This window comes from Chinchilla lanigera, unplaced genomic scaffold (assembly GCF_000276665.1).
Source record: "Chinchilla lanigera isolate Chin_1 unplaced genomic scaffold, ChiLan1.0 scaffold00039, whole genome shotgun sequence".
Classification (NCBI taxonomy): domain Eukaryota; kingdom Metazoa; phylum Chordata; class Mammalia; order Rodentia; family Chinchillidae; genus Chinchilla; species Chinchilla lanigera.
Genome location: NW_004955440.1, coordinates 10,817,005 through 10,833,549, shown reverse-complemented (window position 1 = coordinate 10,833,549; position 16,545 = coordinate 10,817,005). Strand labels below are relative to the sequence as shown.

At 40.2% G+C, this 16,545-nt stretch overlaps 1 protein-coding gene across 1 annotated transcript in view; it reads left to right on the top strand.

The window, feature by feature from the left end:
* Zeb2 (zinc finger E-box binding homeobox 2) overlaps window positions 1-16,545 on the top strand; it is a gene marked incomplete in the record, with an annotated part of 125,387 nt that overhangs the window by 47,495 nt on the left and 61,347 nt on the right.

Sequence of the window (16,545 nt, the reverse complement as noted above, 5' to 3'; positions counted from 1 at the left end):
TCATTTGAAAAAAAGTATGACAAGATGGGGTGGGGGATGTGGCTCATCGGTAGAGTTCTTCCCTTCCATGCGCAAGGCCCTGGGTTTGATCCCCAGCATCAAAAAAAAAAAAAAAAAAAAAAAACTAGATATATACTGATTTTTTGATTCAAGAATAATGGGCTTTGGTAATAAATAAATGCAAAGGACAGCTTCAAAACTGAGAGGTGTAGCTGAATGGTCACAAAGGAGAAGAGGCAAAGAACGAAAAGTGTAAGGGGCTTATTCCTTTCTGCCAATGAAATGCTGAAATATTTTTCCCCCAAAGAAGGGGTACAACCCAAGCTATAAAAGAGAAAAGAAGCTTAAGTGGATTATTTGACCAAAAAAGCAACTTATGGCTTCTAGATTGTGACCTACATTCTGCACACAATAATGATATTTTACGGTGGTGATAGGGTTAATAACCTAACATCATTCATGTAGTGTTTTTTGAAAATTGAATTTTACTGCTACAAAGTAAATGTAACAGCCCTCTGGAGACAATATTACAGGCACTTTATTGTTTGCTAAGCTGATGTCATCTTTCTACAGACTGACTTTAAAACAAAGGCAGAACATTTATTACAAATATCACTGTGTGAAAGGAAATCTACTGAAATATTGTTTAGAAGGTGAGCTGATAAAAAGTATTAATACTTGGCTTTGATCATCTTACACTGTAAAGTTATGACTTCAAATACTTTTCATGTGATCTCTGTTCAAGGCAAACTTTATCCTGGAAATTCCTCCCCAGGTCTCTAACATCATTTGCCCTCAAGTTGGAATATTTGTTTAAGCTCCATGCGTGTTTTAAATACATTTTTACTCTCTGAGGCAGTTTTTTTTTTTTTTTTTAAACAAAGTTGATGAGGTTGTGTGAGTGAGATTAAATAGCATCTTTCCAAGTTGGTGTATGTGTGATCTAAGACACAAAGTATGGAGGCTAAGCTGTTTGGGTTCTGTAATGAACTTTGCAAATCACCTGTAAGTAGTGACTGAGAAGTCTGCAATTTAAATAAGCCGTTTGAGGCACTGCCAAGCAAGCATTCCACATCACAGGTTGCTTGTAACGCGGAGTTTGGGCTCTGTATCTGATGCACGTGTAATACAGCGTGAAGTTGTTTGCGGATCACAGGGGAGCTTCTTAGAGCTCCATTTTCACACTGTAGCCCTTGAAAATGTATCAAATGAGCAGACACATTCGGCTCTTCCTTACAAGGCACAAGTAATTTGTTTGTAAATCAGTTACCTTTCAAGAAAAGTTAAATTAGGGAGAACTCTCACTTCTTTGATGTTTTCCCACTTAGAAAGCCAAAGAGCAAATTAATGAGTATTTTGAAGTAATAATGATAATGAGGAAAATATAATTTGGTGAGCTACACTATCTCAAAGTAATTTTTCAGGTAAGGTATATAAATTACAGTGCAAAACACTGAAACAGCTGATGGTGTTTTCTAAGAAAATGATTTACTGCCCTGCCTTTGTCTCTGAAGTCTGGTTGGAAGGAAAACACAGGTCAAGGAAACTGGGTTAGGAAAAAAAAAATGCCTGCTCTGGGTAAGGTGTAGAGTCCTGGGAACAGCGTCCAGCAGGCAGTCTACAGGCCCTCAGGAGATGGTGTACTAGAGTCTCACAAGCGTTTTTGACCGTTCTGTACTGATGGTATTTTTACCAGTCAGAAATGAATCTGGGTACCTCTTCCCTGTGAAGGCAGCGACTTGGTGACGTAAGGGCTTTGCCCAGGAGAAAGCTACCCACACAACACCTGTGATCAAGCAGGAACTGAACTGCAACATTTTAAAAACTTATTGCGCTCGTTCGAGAGTCTGCTTTTGTATGGAAACGTCGTTTTTTAATGCTTACATTATTTTAAACATTTTACTCTAAGCCATTAGCTACTTATCATGGGCCAGGTACATGCAGTAGCATTCAGGGTCCAACGGTGAGTGCCCGCAGAGCCTCAGGGATCGATGTCACAAAGAAACACTTGGCAAAGCTCAGACCTGACACATTGTAAGTATCTGAAAAATGTTTGTTAAATGACTGATAGAATGACTCCAGTGACAAGAGAGGGAATTCCTCCATGTAGCGTACATTCAACAAAGGACTAAGAGTCCCATTCCTTGAACAGGTTAGTCAAGCTATAAGAAAAGACAAACTCGAAGTGACTTTAGAAAAATGAGTAGCTGTCACTGTGTGGATCTTGATAGTATGGTCCACTGGTGGTGGGAACATCGCCAGAACGAGTCATGATTTTTAGTGGCACAGCCTGGTTCTGACCACTGCCCTCTCTAAGCTACTTTAAGGAGTTGACCTTTGTCCTTGTTTCCTCATTCCCTGTTGTACTGTCAGCAACACACACACACACACACACACACACGCACGCACACGCACGCACACACACACTCGCCTGACACCACCATTGGAATTCGTCTTGGCATGCAAGAATCAATGGTTTTGTTCTTTTTCTGTAAAAAGAGCCCCGTGCCAGATTATCACATTTATCCCTAAAATTCACATCTTAGTTGCCCACTAAGAGAGGTCTTTTTTGACCCAACACTGTTCTTAAACATACTGATCCTTACGAAAATAAGGTCAGGGGAACATTTAATATTTAAACCCCCAACAGTCTTGTAAGGAAAGGTCTTTTGAAACATCAAGATGAAACTGTCTTATTAAGTTGCTCAAGTTACTTTTTGTCTGCAGCTTAGCAAGAAGTCTTATGGTTGGGATACTCAAAACAGGACAGCTTGGGACAGTTCCAACTGTATGAGGTCTGTGTCATTATCTCCATAAATAGAATCAAGCTTCCTTTCTTCCACAGCTCTACATTTCCTTGCCTTTGATTTCTTCCTCTGCTTTCTCTCCTGGCAGCCTTTCCTCTCTCCATAGGCAGATGTGCCACTTCTCCCGTTTGCTAGATCCAGCCCCCCCCAGTCTTCCAAACTACTCCCCTTTGAAGTCTCTATTACCAACACAATCACCTCGGTGTCCCTCCCATCCCTTCTCTCACTGCTCTGGTATCTTCTCTCCCTAACCCCATTAGTTACATCTGCTGCCCTACCATTCAGCCCATGTTCACTCGTAATACGCTTGACACAACTTCAGTTTGTCTGCTAAGTGCTCAATCAGCACGCACTGCTATCTTCTGATGTCTAGGAAGTGGGCAACGGTGAGAATGCTGGCTCAAATTCTCTGCGTGATTCAGCTCTGCCCAATTAGACCATCAAAAATGGGAAGTTGGCAACTATTGAGAATAAAAGAAGTGGGTTTTAGTTAAGAATATAAACTACAAATCTGATTCCTGACGCCTGTAGTAGATAGTGTATCCCTCATATGGTGGTCAGATGGTGCAGAAATGCAAAGATGAATGAATGAAGGGAGGTGTGTAAATAATTGCAAAGTATTTTAGTCAGCTGAGGTTCTTTCCCTGGAATTCATTAATGGATTTTTAAAGGCCTCGGTGAACTACCAAAAATTGAAGGGTAATGTTTTGTACAGTGTTGCATTTTCTTGAGCAGTGGGTCCACCATACCTTTAATCAGATTCTGAAAGGTCTCTATGCCTCCTTCCTTCCACCTCCCAAAAAACAAGGCTAAAGTCTTCACTGTCGGTGATAGCACTGGTGGTCTCTGCGTCCCCGGCCTCCTTCGCCCAGTGTCCCACGTGACTCGCGCACTTCAGAAAGGAGGAACATGGGGCTCTAAAAGCAAATTTCACCATCTGTAAAAGAAAAATATTTAAACCACCTACCGGGTTATACAATTCACATTTTTTTTTTATTATTTTAGTTTTACTACAATTCAAAGACAGACCCCCTTTTTTTTTTAACAATGGGTATAATCACACATCTGAACATAAGCATTAGTTTTATGCAGTTCCATAGAAAACCAAAATCTTAAGGAACACTTTCAAAACAACCAGAGAAAAATAAACCATTCCTTATGTCAGTCTTGTTAGAGAGGGATTAAGAAACTGGCAATTATTTTGGCGACCTTAATTGTTGCGCGGCAGGAAAATATGTAATTAGAGCACGTTCCCAGGCCTGCACACCTGCAGCCCATCCTACAGTATAATGTCAGCTTTCAGTGCCCGTTGGTGCCAGGTTCTAGCACAAGCAGTCACAGTGACGCTCTGAGAACATTTCGGACTCATGTAATGTGGCTTCTGGGTATGACAGAAGCAGGCATTTACACTACCACACAATGGAGCGCATTGCTGCAACACTGCTTTCATTATTTCTGACGCCTACCTTCAGCTCTGCCCCGGTTTACTCCGTTTGAGGTTTTATTGTTACGGTATAATAGTCCTGTACATTTTTGAAATTCCCTTATTATTCAGCTTATTAATACAGTACTGACTTGATTATCAGGCTGCAGTTGTGAAGCAGAAGATTCCGTGCATTAGCTAAGTCAGAAGCTGAGTAAATTCTTGGTATAATGAGAACAAATGTTGGACTTTTTTGTATGTAGAAAGATGGGCTGTGATAGTTCACTATAGAGTTGTATTTGGAATTCACTCTATATTCTCTGTATGTTGTCGAGGGTTTGTTTTTCTCATAGAGAAAGCTTAAAATGTGTTCTCACTGATCTGACAGTGTTCCAGGGTCTGGGAAGACTCCATCATGATTCTCATTAGGTTTTTTCTTTTTCTTTTTCTTTTTCTTTTATTGGCTTTCCTCAACAAAAAGAAACTGATGTTAGCAAAAGTGGTTAGAATGAAGAAATAACGTGCAGGGTGCCTGCTTTTCAGACAATTCCATAAGCTGGCATACTGATAGTTAACAGACTTTTCCCCCCTAAGGGAGATACACTGTATTTTGCTATCTGACATGTTGTCATATATAAAGAAATCAATTGGTAATTAAATGATGCACCTTGTGAAGATGACAAAAGGCATTTGGTTGCGAAAAGAGAACTGGGTTTTGAGGGGTTTGTAATGAAGGCCTAATGACTATTCATAAGAGATTTTCAGTCCGTTGATCCACTTGACTGGAGAGTTCTGCCCTGGAGAGTTAGTGCTGTCAGTTTCTCTCACCTCAGAAAGCCGCCGCGATCGACGGTGTAGAGGATGAGGGAGAAATTATCTAGTTGTTGCTCTAGGCCTGTCTTAGGTCACATGCAGAAGGCACATCTGGCTTCCTGTAGGTGCCACCTCGGGACATAAACTTTGACTAATTTTTAAACTATAAATATGTACGAGTGACACTGAATAAGTTACCTTTTATTCATATTTCCTTTCGTTTAGAGCACATGTAAGTTGTCTGATAAGCTGCCTTATTTTCCTTCCAATGTTAACCATCATCTCTTTGCTTGCTAGACTAACAGTAATGGTTATGGAAGTTGTCAAGGACCAAATGAAATGAGTCTCCTCCTGGGAAAGCCAGCAATCATACCTTTGCAGAGAATATGCCAAAGTCCCCCTGCAGGAAGGTCAACTGAAACGAGTAGAGAGGTTTCTGTGTAGCGCTTTTAGCAGGTGTTTATCGCCCTACTTGGGCCAAAGGTGGCAAGACATCAAAGTTTGTACATAAGACTAGACACAAGGTGCGCCTACCACATAAGGAAGATCTCTAGAATTCCCGAATATTATTGCTCCAGTGTCTTCATCAGAAAAAGAAAATTCATGCAGTCAAAACTGTTACTGTTGACCACAAGTCCTATGAAGTGCTGGCTTTGAAAGATGAGGGAAACAAGATCTCAGTCCTCACAATTTATTGAGAAATTCATATGCTAAGAGCTGCGGTTGAGTTGTATAATCACCCTGAGTCTTAGAATCTAGGAATGGGCTTTCTTAGAATGTTGGGGTCCACAGATGGTGTAAAATTTTCATCTACATGTTCCTCTTTCCACTGGAAAAGCCATATTAGCAGCAGAGAAATGAGCTGGACGACTGAGCTGTTCCTATAGCATTCAGGTTCCCCTCCAGAACCTGAACTATATGATAGTGACCAGGGATTTCTGTACATATTTACTCTCAGTAGCTGCTTCTCCTTGTCACCTTATAGGGCAGCTCACCCAATCAAAGGTAAACATGTTTATTACCTCATTAAGGCTTGTTTTATGGCCGCTTGAAAGTGGTGTTTGAATTGGAAATATCTGTCAGAGTACTTGTCTAGAACATCTGCAAGGGAGATACGGAAACTATAGAGGCTTTAATCTCTGTGTCAAGATAATGTAATATATGAGATATGTTTGAGAAGATATCATGAACGGTTCTACTTGTGTATTGGGGTTACTGAGCTTTGCTGACGTGTTTGCAGGAGCTGTCAAGGTGGACCCAATGAATGGATAAATGCCAAAAATATTATGCTTACTAAAGTACATTGATTGCTTGTTTAGGTTATAAAACAAATTAAAAAGTACATTAGTATTTAAACTCTTTTATAGCTGAGCTAATGATTGCTTGTAATATAGTACCTAGTCAAGAGTATTCTATAATACCTGTAAGGCTCAGCTACGTTATCTAATTAGTAGACTTTGATTTAAGTGGCTGTAATTATGGAATTGAATAGTTGCCTTTCTAAGTGACAAAATGGCAGATTTAAATATATAAAGATGTTGACTTGATTATTTAATATTTTAGCAAAGACAAACCACCTAAATAGAGAGATTAATTCCACATCAGTACAACATTAAAAGGGAGAGGGGATGCCAAGAATCCCATTAACTTGGGATATAAGTGCCTGAAATTTCCTCAAAACATTCTAACACCAAAGAATAGCAATGTGACAATATCAAGCAGTTCTCCATAAGGATAAAGAGGTAAGGCAAACATAATTTGAAACTGCGCAGTGTCACACAATAGTGTGGGGGACAGTGCATGCCACCAGTTGCTAAACAGCCACCATTTGTAAAGCTACAGAGCGCTCGGTTAAGTGAGCATTTTGTATAGATATCAGCTTCATTACCCTTTTCTCCATGAAGTTTTCCCTGAGTGCTCATTCTTTCCTTTACCCTGCGGTGAATCTATGGCATCAGTTAAGACCGTGCTACTTGAAACCATAGCATGTCCCCAGTACATCATTGTCATTCTACCATGTGTTTAAGTAAGATAACTCTGGTTCCAGGAAAGTATTGCTTAGTTAAATTACTAACTTGAAGTGAAAGAGGTCACCTCTTTTTCTCTCTCTATGATGTACTTGGAGTATTATTTTTGAAATGCACGTTATATTCCCCACTTAGATCTTGCTGCATCCTTCATGGACTAGAATTTCCATGCGTTCTAACATGAACTGCCATTGAATGGGTGTGTGTAGCTTTTCTGCTGCTTCCCTATTCCCTTCCAAGGCCTTGGAGTCAGAAACATTCAGTGTCACAGTGAGTAATCAGTACTCTGCCCACAACTGGCTTTTCCCTTCTAACTTTTGGAGTTACTTCTGAACACAGCTATGACTGCTCACAAGGGCTTTTCCCAAACTGTTTTCCGTGGCAGTTGCTACCCCATTGGGCTTTTCATTCTGAACACATAGGCAGCAAGCATTGATGTCAGTAGAACAAAGAATGTGCACAAATTTTAAAAACACTAAATTTACCAAATCCCCATATTATATTTTCACGCTGGTCTTTCAGAAACGATGCCTGTACAATACTCCTATAAACCATCTTGGTCCTGACAGGCTGTATTGGAACTAAGGGGGCCTGAGAGTTCTTCAGTTAAAAATTATACATGAGGGTCACTTTCCCTTAAATTATCTGTTGTATGCCAGCTGTTCACAGCTGCAGAGCTTCACTTTTTTTGCATGGGCAGAAACGTCTCATTATCTCGTAATATCCATAGTAGCTGTTCTTGTAGATCCCACTGAAGTTAGTAAGACTTCAAGCACACCTTTGTGGGACTCATGCTGGAGATGTACTTTCCATCCCCTTTATTTTTATTTTTTTTGGTTCTGAAAAATGTACATATCGTTCACTTTGCCCGTTTCATGCCATGGCACTTGAGTTATATCATAATTTCTCATTTGCTGCACAACTTTATTCTATTTTTATGCTCCTAAATGACGCAGCTTTAAGTACCCGTGAGTGGTACTTCCGTGCTGTGAGCGCTATCAAAGGCGACCTCAGACAGATAAAACTCCTGGGCTTTTTTGTTTTGTTTTGTTCTCTTTGCTGGGGAGCGAAGAAGAGGAGTCATCACCAAGGGCCTTCTTTTGTTTTTCAGGCCTATTAAAACTATAACCAATAGAACCGTTAAAAGAAAGGAAAAGTTCACCCCCCGTTCTGTGTCTGAATGCAGGCTCTTTTCTCAAATGCTCCTCATTACCAGTTATCTTTGGACTGTAATTAAAATGAGGCTCTCTTGCCTTTCATGCTGTTTGGTTTTTTTTTCAGGACATCCCCAGTGAAGTATTTCCCCCAAAGTTACTGGGCCTTTTCACCAACAAGTGGCTGGGACTCAACACGCCCGGCCCCGCCCTCGCCCGGCGCAGGGTAACGGATGGCAAGGCGTGGATGTGGTGCAAAGGTTACACATTCAGTGGTGTTTTCTGCCTTGTGGGTAAATGGGGAGGTGGGGTGGGAGGATTTCCTTTAATTATGAAATAAGTGTGATGCTAGTGGTTATTTCTGTAACCTGATGAAAATACTGCATATTTAGGGCCTAATTTTTAGCATATGTTACCCTCCGTGAAGTAAAGTGGTGACCTGGGCTTTCTGAATCTTTTGGCTTCTAGGGAGCACACAGATTAGAACTAGTTGCTGTAGAAACCTGCTCACCCAGATGCTCCTTGAGAATGTATTATTATTTTCTAAACCTTGGTAGATAAGCCACAGACTGCAGCACTCCGACAAGGTCACATATCAGTGGAAGCGACGTGGCTTGCCCCTTCCCATTGTGTTATCGTCCAGAGTCTGGGGGCATTAATATGCAACAGTTCTGTTTTTCTTTCAGGAGGACTTGTAAACTCTTTAAACAGAGGCACACAGTTTGCAATTGTTGCGCTACTGAGTGGGTGTATAGAAGCTAGGGCTGCAGCCTTGTCCAGTTGCAGATAGAATAAAACTGACAATGATGCAATAGGCCTGGCATGTAGACAACTCTGTGGGATGGATGAATGGCGTGGCTCTCGCGGTCCCTCCGGTGGTGGTAGGCCCTGGAATAGCTAGCGTAGGAAGGGTGGGTGAAAATTGATACGCACTATTACTACATGTATAAAACTTAACACTGGGGCCATTGCACGGGTGGGGGTTCCTGTTTATTGATTTTTATGACTTTGTTAGAACATACGCTTAATGCTTTTATACTCCAGGAGCTCGGGGAGGGCTCACCTTAGGTAATAAACCTTTCCGTACTTTGTGATTTACATGGGGACTCACATTATCCAGTGTGAAGCTCGGCATCCCCCTTCTACTTGGTTTTAGAAGTGCTATAAAATAAGCAAAGAAAATAACTGTAGCACGTTGATGTTTTTAAAAACCTGTCCACTCCTGCTATGAAAATGGCCCCTAATTCTAATTACTCATATTTCCAAGAAAAATTAGTCACACTAACTTATGTTATGTGTCGCCTCAGAGGTTGAAAGCAAATTAGAGCTCCAATAAGACAGTACATCAAACAAAGTAGCATGTTCTTCGTGCCGGTGACTTTTTTTTAGAATTATGGTTGGACATTTTTGGCAGACAGATTGTCTTTTGCTCTATCAAAATGACAGTTTCTTTTGTAACTGCAACATTCATAATTAGAAGGGGAGAAGCAATCTGCCCAATTTAATATACTAAAAGAAGTTGAGAGTCTCTGCTAGTAATTTCATTATTTTAAAATTTGAATTAATTGACTTAAATAATACACTTAAGAAGTGAAGCCAACAGGATCGCAGAAAGGTTTCTTTTCCTTAAAAAAAGGTTTCGTTTTCCCAAAAACATAGTGTTTCAGTTGCACACGTCAGACAAGATGAAAGTTCCCTTTTCCTGCCAGGTGCCCTGCTCTAAGATTCAGAGCTGGAATGTGAATATTCACCCCTGCAACCGAGCTGAGTGAAGTTGTAGGGCAAACCCTGGGAACAAGGTCACTTTAAACAAAAAAGTTCTCCAAGTTTCCCATGCTAGGAGGCTGGCTGGGCTTAATTAAAGTCAGTGGATGACCAAAAAAAAAGGAAAAGAAAATAGAAGAACCACCACCCACTCCACTCCAGTCTTCCTCGGCTCTTCCATTCACAGGCCGTACTTGAGCTCTCGATGTTCACGTGCCCCAGAGATAGCAGATCGCCTCCTCAGCCCTGCACAGCGCTGCTGTGTCTGTGGTTTAATGGCACGCGTCCCCGTCCCCTTCCCCGGCCCATGTCACCTGGGCAGCCCTCACCCCTCCCACCACGTCAGAAGCAAAGCCGGCACTGCATTCACAATAAAGTCGTCATCACGCAGCAACCTCGCTCAGGATGTGACATCTGGGTTTCGGCAACCCTCATTGTGCCCCCCTGGCCGGGCTAAGCTTTCCTGTTGGCTCAGAGAGTAACCTCTCTTCGCATTTTCTGTAGGCCCCTTTTTCAAGGTCCAGGGGCTTTGCGTGCCTCTGAGGCACAACGCCAGAGGTGTAGAGGTGTTAAAATTTGTGGATATTGAAGATCCATGTCCTTCTTTATAGGAGGATGAATTCTGCACACAAAGAATCCATACAGAGCAAGGTTTCTTTTTATATACTTTTTATCATGCTCAACTCTAAAGGAAAACAATTGTTTTTGGCAATGCTGGAGTTCCAACCCAAACCGGGGGTTCTCTACCACTGAGCTATATCCTTAGTCCCTTTTTATTTTTTGAGAGAGGGCCTTGTTAAATTGCCCTGGCTGGGCTTGAAGGTGGGATTCTCCTGCCTCAGCTTCCTCAGTAGCTAAGATTAGAGGCATGCACCACTGCATCCAGGTGGAAACAACTCTGTTTGGCTCTGATACCTTATTATGTATCTGATATTCACATTTACATAAGCCATCAAATCCGGATATGGTAAAGATGTTTTAAAAAGCAGAACAGTGCCTTATCTATGAGTCTTGGGTGTCTTTCTGTCTTATAAGAAACAACCCAAAGTGCCTTATATGTTTTTGAGTATATTTAGAAGAAAGCAGAAAATTTTTCTTAACTCTCAAAACTTTCGGATTATAAACTATGCTGTACATGTAAGGAGCCTGTGTCCCAAGTCCCATACTTTCTGACAAGTACAAGTTGTATGTCATGGCAGACCTACAAATGAGAAGGCAAATTTCCCCACAGACGGTTCTGAAATCTGATGCAGGTCTAAGAGGCCATGGACTCAAAGGACTGGTTGCACCAGATACCTGCATTCTATATCCCCTCCAGTATTTTGGTAGTTCTGTGTATATGTGTCCTAAGGAATCAATGTTATGGTCTATTCACATTAACCTCAATCTTACTTAGCTATGTACCAAGACATATATGCATTTATATAATCCAGGAAGACAGGGATTAAACTATAGAGTATCGTAACGTAACTGAATCTAAGATCTCTGATAGCCACCTAACACTTACACCTTGGACCGATGTGGCTTATAGGCTATATTAGCCTTTATGGATATTTCCATTTGTATAAATTGCATTTATGTATATATAGGTTTGGCTTAGGGCTATGCCTATGTTATTTGCTATGTGTCCTTTTGTTATTAACAGCAGGCAAGCACACATTTCACCTCATGCCTTGCTCTGGTCCCCATCACTCAAAAAATATTGTACGATTTCCATTCTAAATTAAATACATCCGAGGTTGTGCTTTTATCAGTTCTTTTTTCTTGGTATCACAGAATTCTAAAGTCTTCTTCCTTTGTCTCAAAAAGGGAAACTGCTGAAAGCATTTCCACCTGGATGTTTAAATTATTTAAGTTGCAGGAACCAGACCTTTTCCCTCCTGAGTAGTTGTGGGTTTTAAAGGCTAAAATTGCTTCATCATGCCAAAGTGAAAGTATGCATAAATTATTTAGTTAAACCTGAGAAAATACAGACTTTTCCCAGTGATCTTTCAAGGACTGCCTACTTAAATTTCAGAAGAATGGGCAGGATTTTTTTTTTCCTTCTCTTACAACATTTAAATATCTGTTGTGTCTTTTATCAGTTGAAATGTGAACAAAATAACAAAATATTATTTTTTAAAGGCCAAACTCCTTAATATCCAGCATATCTATATCAAGTCCAAGGTGCATAATCTGCTAATGAATCAATACTGGTAAGACTCCTCTAGCCTGTAAGGATCACGAGCTCCCTCTGAAAGTGCTCTTAGGAAACCGTTACAGGTCTTTCCTGATGCTACCTAACATAAAGACTAGGCAGGGTTTCCCACTCAGTTTCCAGTCATCCAGAGCTCATATTTCACTTATAAAAGTATGAAGTAAGGTTATTTGAAGATGTTATAAAAACTTGCTTGATATTTCTAATTTTTTTCTTGAACTCTAGGAAATAAAAATGTGAGGTCATGTGTGATGATGTATGGTGATTGTAGCAGCGGTGGTATGTGTGTGTTTGTGTATAACACAGATAACAGTAAAAAAAAAAAAAAAACAACCAAAATAGTTCAAGAATATGGGCAACAGAGATTCTGTTTCAGGTGTCTGCAGAGAAAGGCACTCAGTTCCCTTGTATATTACAGAATATATCATGTTACATCTCTGATCTCTAAATTAGTATTAATACTTGAAGTACATTCACATGACAGTAAAGGATATACTTATAAATTACTGTCTAACCTCAAATCCTCAAAGAAGTATTCACTGAGGTAGAGAAAATATGTCAACAGGGCAAGTTTTCATAAGAGATATTTAGCACACAGCTATCAGTTCATTTGTAGAGTTCATTTGAATTTTATATTCGTATACATTGGAGACAAGAGTGAATATGGTAGAAGATAGGCGTGTGATTTGGGTGACTTTTTATGAAAAAATATAAAAAATTTTAAAACCTTTCCAGTGAGGTAAAACACTCCGTCTCCATGTGACATATATCACCCATCCCATGAATACATGTTTAACATACTGCAGGCGCGGTAATCTCCTCCATTTGCTTTCCCTCCAAATTTCACTGCAGTTGCTCTTGACCCTTGTTCTCGCCTCCTCCCTTCTCTCACTGCATAGCTTGTACTGAATCGCAGGAGTGGTGATGCTCCTGTACTACCATAATCTACTGGGTAGTTAGAAATGCAAGTTTGGATTTTGTGTGCTAAGTTAGATTTGTGGCCCAGAAGTGAAGGAAAGAGCACAGCTAGACCAGAATGCCAGATAGAATCTCGAGCCAGAAATCAGGTCCAGTTCCTCACATGAGGTGATCTGGGGGGAAGTTAGCGAAAATGTGTTCACCTCTACGTACTTATCTGTAAAGCTGCTGTGCCTTCAACAGATTGGTGTAAGAACCAGGTGGCCAATGTCCATGAACAGCAGATTAATGCATCCATCTGGCTTTTATAGCAAACTGCTCTTTTAAACTTTAAAGAATAGGGGTCTTTATGCAAACCTGAGACTCTAAAAATGGAGATAGTATTAAAAGTCTACAGAGCCCGAGAGCACAAGTTCTTCTCCATGCGTTCCTCCCGGGAGAGGCACATGCACCCCTGCAGGGACACTGTGCTGGCCAAGACAGGGTGGGGAGCCCTGACTCATGGTGACTGGTGAGAGCTGGAGAGACTGAAAATAGACAGGAGGGAAACTTTTCGGTCAGGTGACTTCTTTGTAACTGTAGCGGGTTCTCAGATCCCTAAGCTGGCCCAAGATGAGAGAATGGTCAGCAAAGAGAGGCTGGCAGAGTGTGCCCACTTCTCAGTGTCATCTGATTGTGAAATCTGCTTCTTTGCATACTCTTACAGTACTGGAGCTTAAGCCCTGGCCACTGTACCAGCAACTGTACAAGAGCTGGACCCGAGGCTGAGGGGATTGTTTTTGACCCAAAGATGGAGGATTTACTAGAGTTACTTCAAGGAAGTCTGTTAAATAATCGCACCAAACATACTAACAGCATTGATTATTGTGATAGGATATATGTAATGCATTTTTGAACACTAGCTATACCATATATTGAAGAATTTGCAAAAGTTCCTCATTTTCTGTCATTAAGCATGATAGAAGCAATCAGAACTGGTCCAAGAAAGAAAGTAGAAACTTGTCTAATTCCCACTGCAGTTACTTGAGGAAGACTGAAATGAAAGAAGCCAAAAAAGAACCTATGAATATTTTTTTAAAGCTTCAAAATCCCACATACTGATCATTGAATTGTCCGCTTATATTTGGAGCAGGAACAATCCCTTTCTACTCAACTATACTTACATTTTAAATTGTTGTTTCCTTTTCTCTTACATTACTACAAGAGAAAGGAAATGCCTAGGCAAATAAACTCTGTTAAAATAACTTTACAGTTGTGACACAGTTTGACAAAAGCAAAGGAAATTCAGAGTCACTGCTCACACTGTATCCTCAGCTGATTCCAACTGTGGAAAATAAGATGCTTAAAAAAAAACAATGGAACAAACTTGGGATAGACTCAGTCTTAGAAGTGTGCTTCTTATACTCTGGCTTTGACTTCTCTGTCTTTAGATTGTATAAAAGAGTTCCAGTACACGTGTTCATCATAAATCTGCTCAGAATTAAAGAAAATATTTGCTTGAGTATTTGAAAAAAGTATTTGCTTGCAAAACATGTTTCCTTTTTTTTTTTTTAAAGATCCTGTGATTTTTAACTCAAAGAAATAACTCCTTAGGCATGAGTAAGCTGCCTTGAAGTATATTTAAGCAATAAGAACAGCTTCCTAGTATTTGATAAGACATTAAACTTAGCTCTTTGCAACAATACTGTAAGCACCATTGCAAGGGGGATGAGAGAGAGAAAAAGACGAGCGAAGCAGTTTGACGAGAATCCCATATTTGCTACCTTTATGCAAATTATAAATCTAATAGAGAGGTGATATATCATTTTTATTAAACATATAATATGCTGCACAAATAGTGTTTACATAGACCAGTATAAAGTTAATTCCCTCTCGGGAAGCATTTCTAAAAAATATAAATTGGGTTTTGAGAGTTAATCAATTTGCTTTTTCTCTTTTGGCATTTTAATTGAAACCTCCGAACTCTCTGCTTCCTCCAAGTATCAGAAAGCAAGTATCAATTGTGCAGTTATAAAATCAACTCTTAATTTTCTTTCAATGAAGTAGCAGATAGTCAGCCTGTAAATTTTACCTATATTACTATGGAGCTGCAGTGCTATAAATTCAAAACAGTGTGCAGGTCGGTGGAAATTGAGGTCCAGGCAGCAAGGCATGTCCATAAACTTTTCTCAGGTTATTGGAACAGAACGAATCAAAAGCGGTTCCTGGTTGTATGATATTCTCTTTTGATAGAGCAGACTGCTTGTTGTTAGCAATCCAAGTGCAGAGGTTAGTCAGTGCAGAATGTAATTTCTAGCAATCTGACAGACCTGCGGATTGAAGCGGCAGGTTTTCCCTTCCGATTTCAGGGAATTACTTCTTACTGTGACAAATGATTAGCTGTTATCTCTGACTGAATTTGATTTCTACAAGCAGCTGAGTCAGGTAACTTTGCAGCGTTTGAGGGGGTTTTTTACAGGAAATGAAATCGGCTCCCTAGTCATATGTGAACCAAATGAAATCTTCCCTGTCAGGGCAAAATTGTACTTTTGGTTAATTGGAGGCAGATTTAGCATAGAGGGAGTGTGTGTGTGTGTGTGTGTGTGTGTGTGTGTGTGTGTAGACAGGCACACCCATGTGTGTACATTTACATAAATGAGGGACCATTTTATGGTTTCTGTCTAAACTTTGAAAATCTTGCATTCACACAAAATCCCTACATTCTGAGCGTGGTTGAAGCTTTTAGTATAAAGAATAAGTGAGAAGGACAGTCATGTAGGTATCAGAATGATGTGGCTGTGTATAAGGACATCCTGCTTTCAGAAGAGTTTGGACTGCAGTATTAATCAGAATACCATGGGTGCTTACTGAGCATGACTTTTAACACAAATATGCATCAAAGAACAGCTGCCCTCAAGGCAAGAGGTGTAAGTAGAATAAGTTCATCCTTGATCTCACCCCAAATTTGTGTGTATATTTGAACAGTGAGGGATTCTAATGATGGCAGATGTCTTGTGGATGATAAAAAAATATGACCTGGGAAATTCTAGGCTCACTTAGCGCTTCTCATTTTTGCTTTTGATTGAACTTTGGCAGTGTCTATACGATTGTGATAAGGTTTGCCCTGCCCTTTATAGTTTGTAATTGCCCTGGAAAGCCAGAGTTTCAGTGGTGCCCTTTTAGGTTTTTAAGCAGTGTGTGGAGTCTTTTAAAAAGTTAAAACAAATAATGTTGTGTGGTTTCTAATCTGATTTAGCAATTTAAAATAAACTGAAAAGTCACAAATACTCTTCTTTTCTCAGATGTTGACACATCACTAGAGATGCATGAATATATTCTAACACACCATCTCAACCTCTGATCAAGATTTCTGTCTAAACATTACCATTCTCATGAGTGGTACCTTTGCTGAATTCTTTAAGAGGCTCACCCCGAGTGGCAGATACATTTGTGTCTTCCCCTC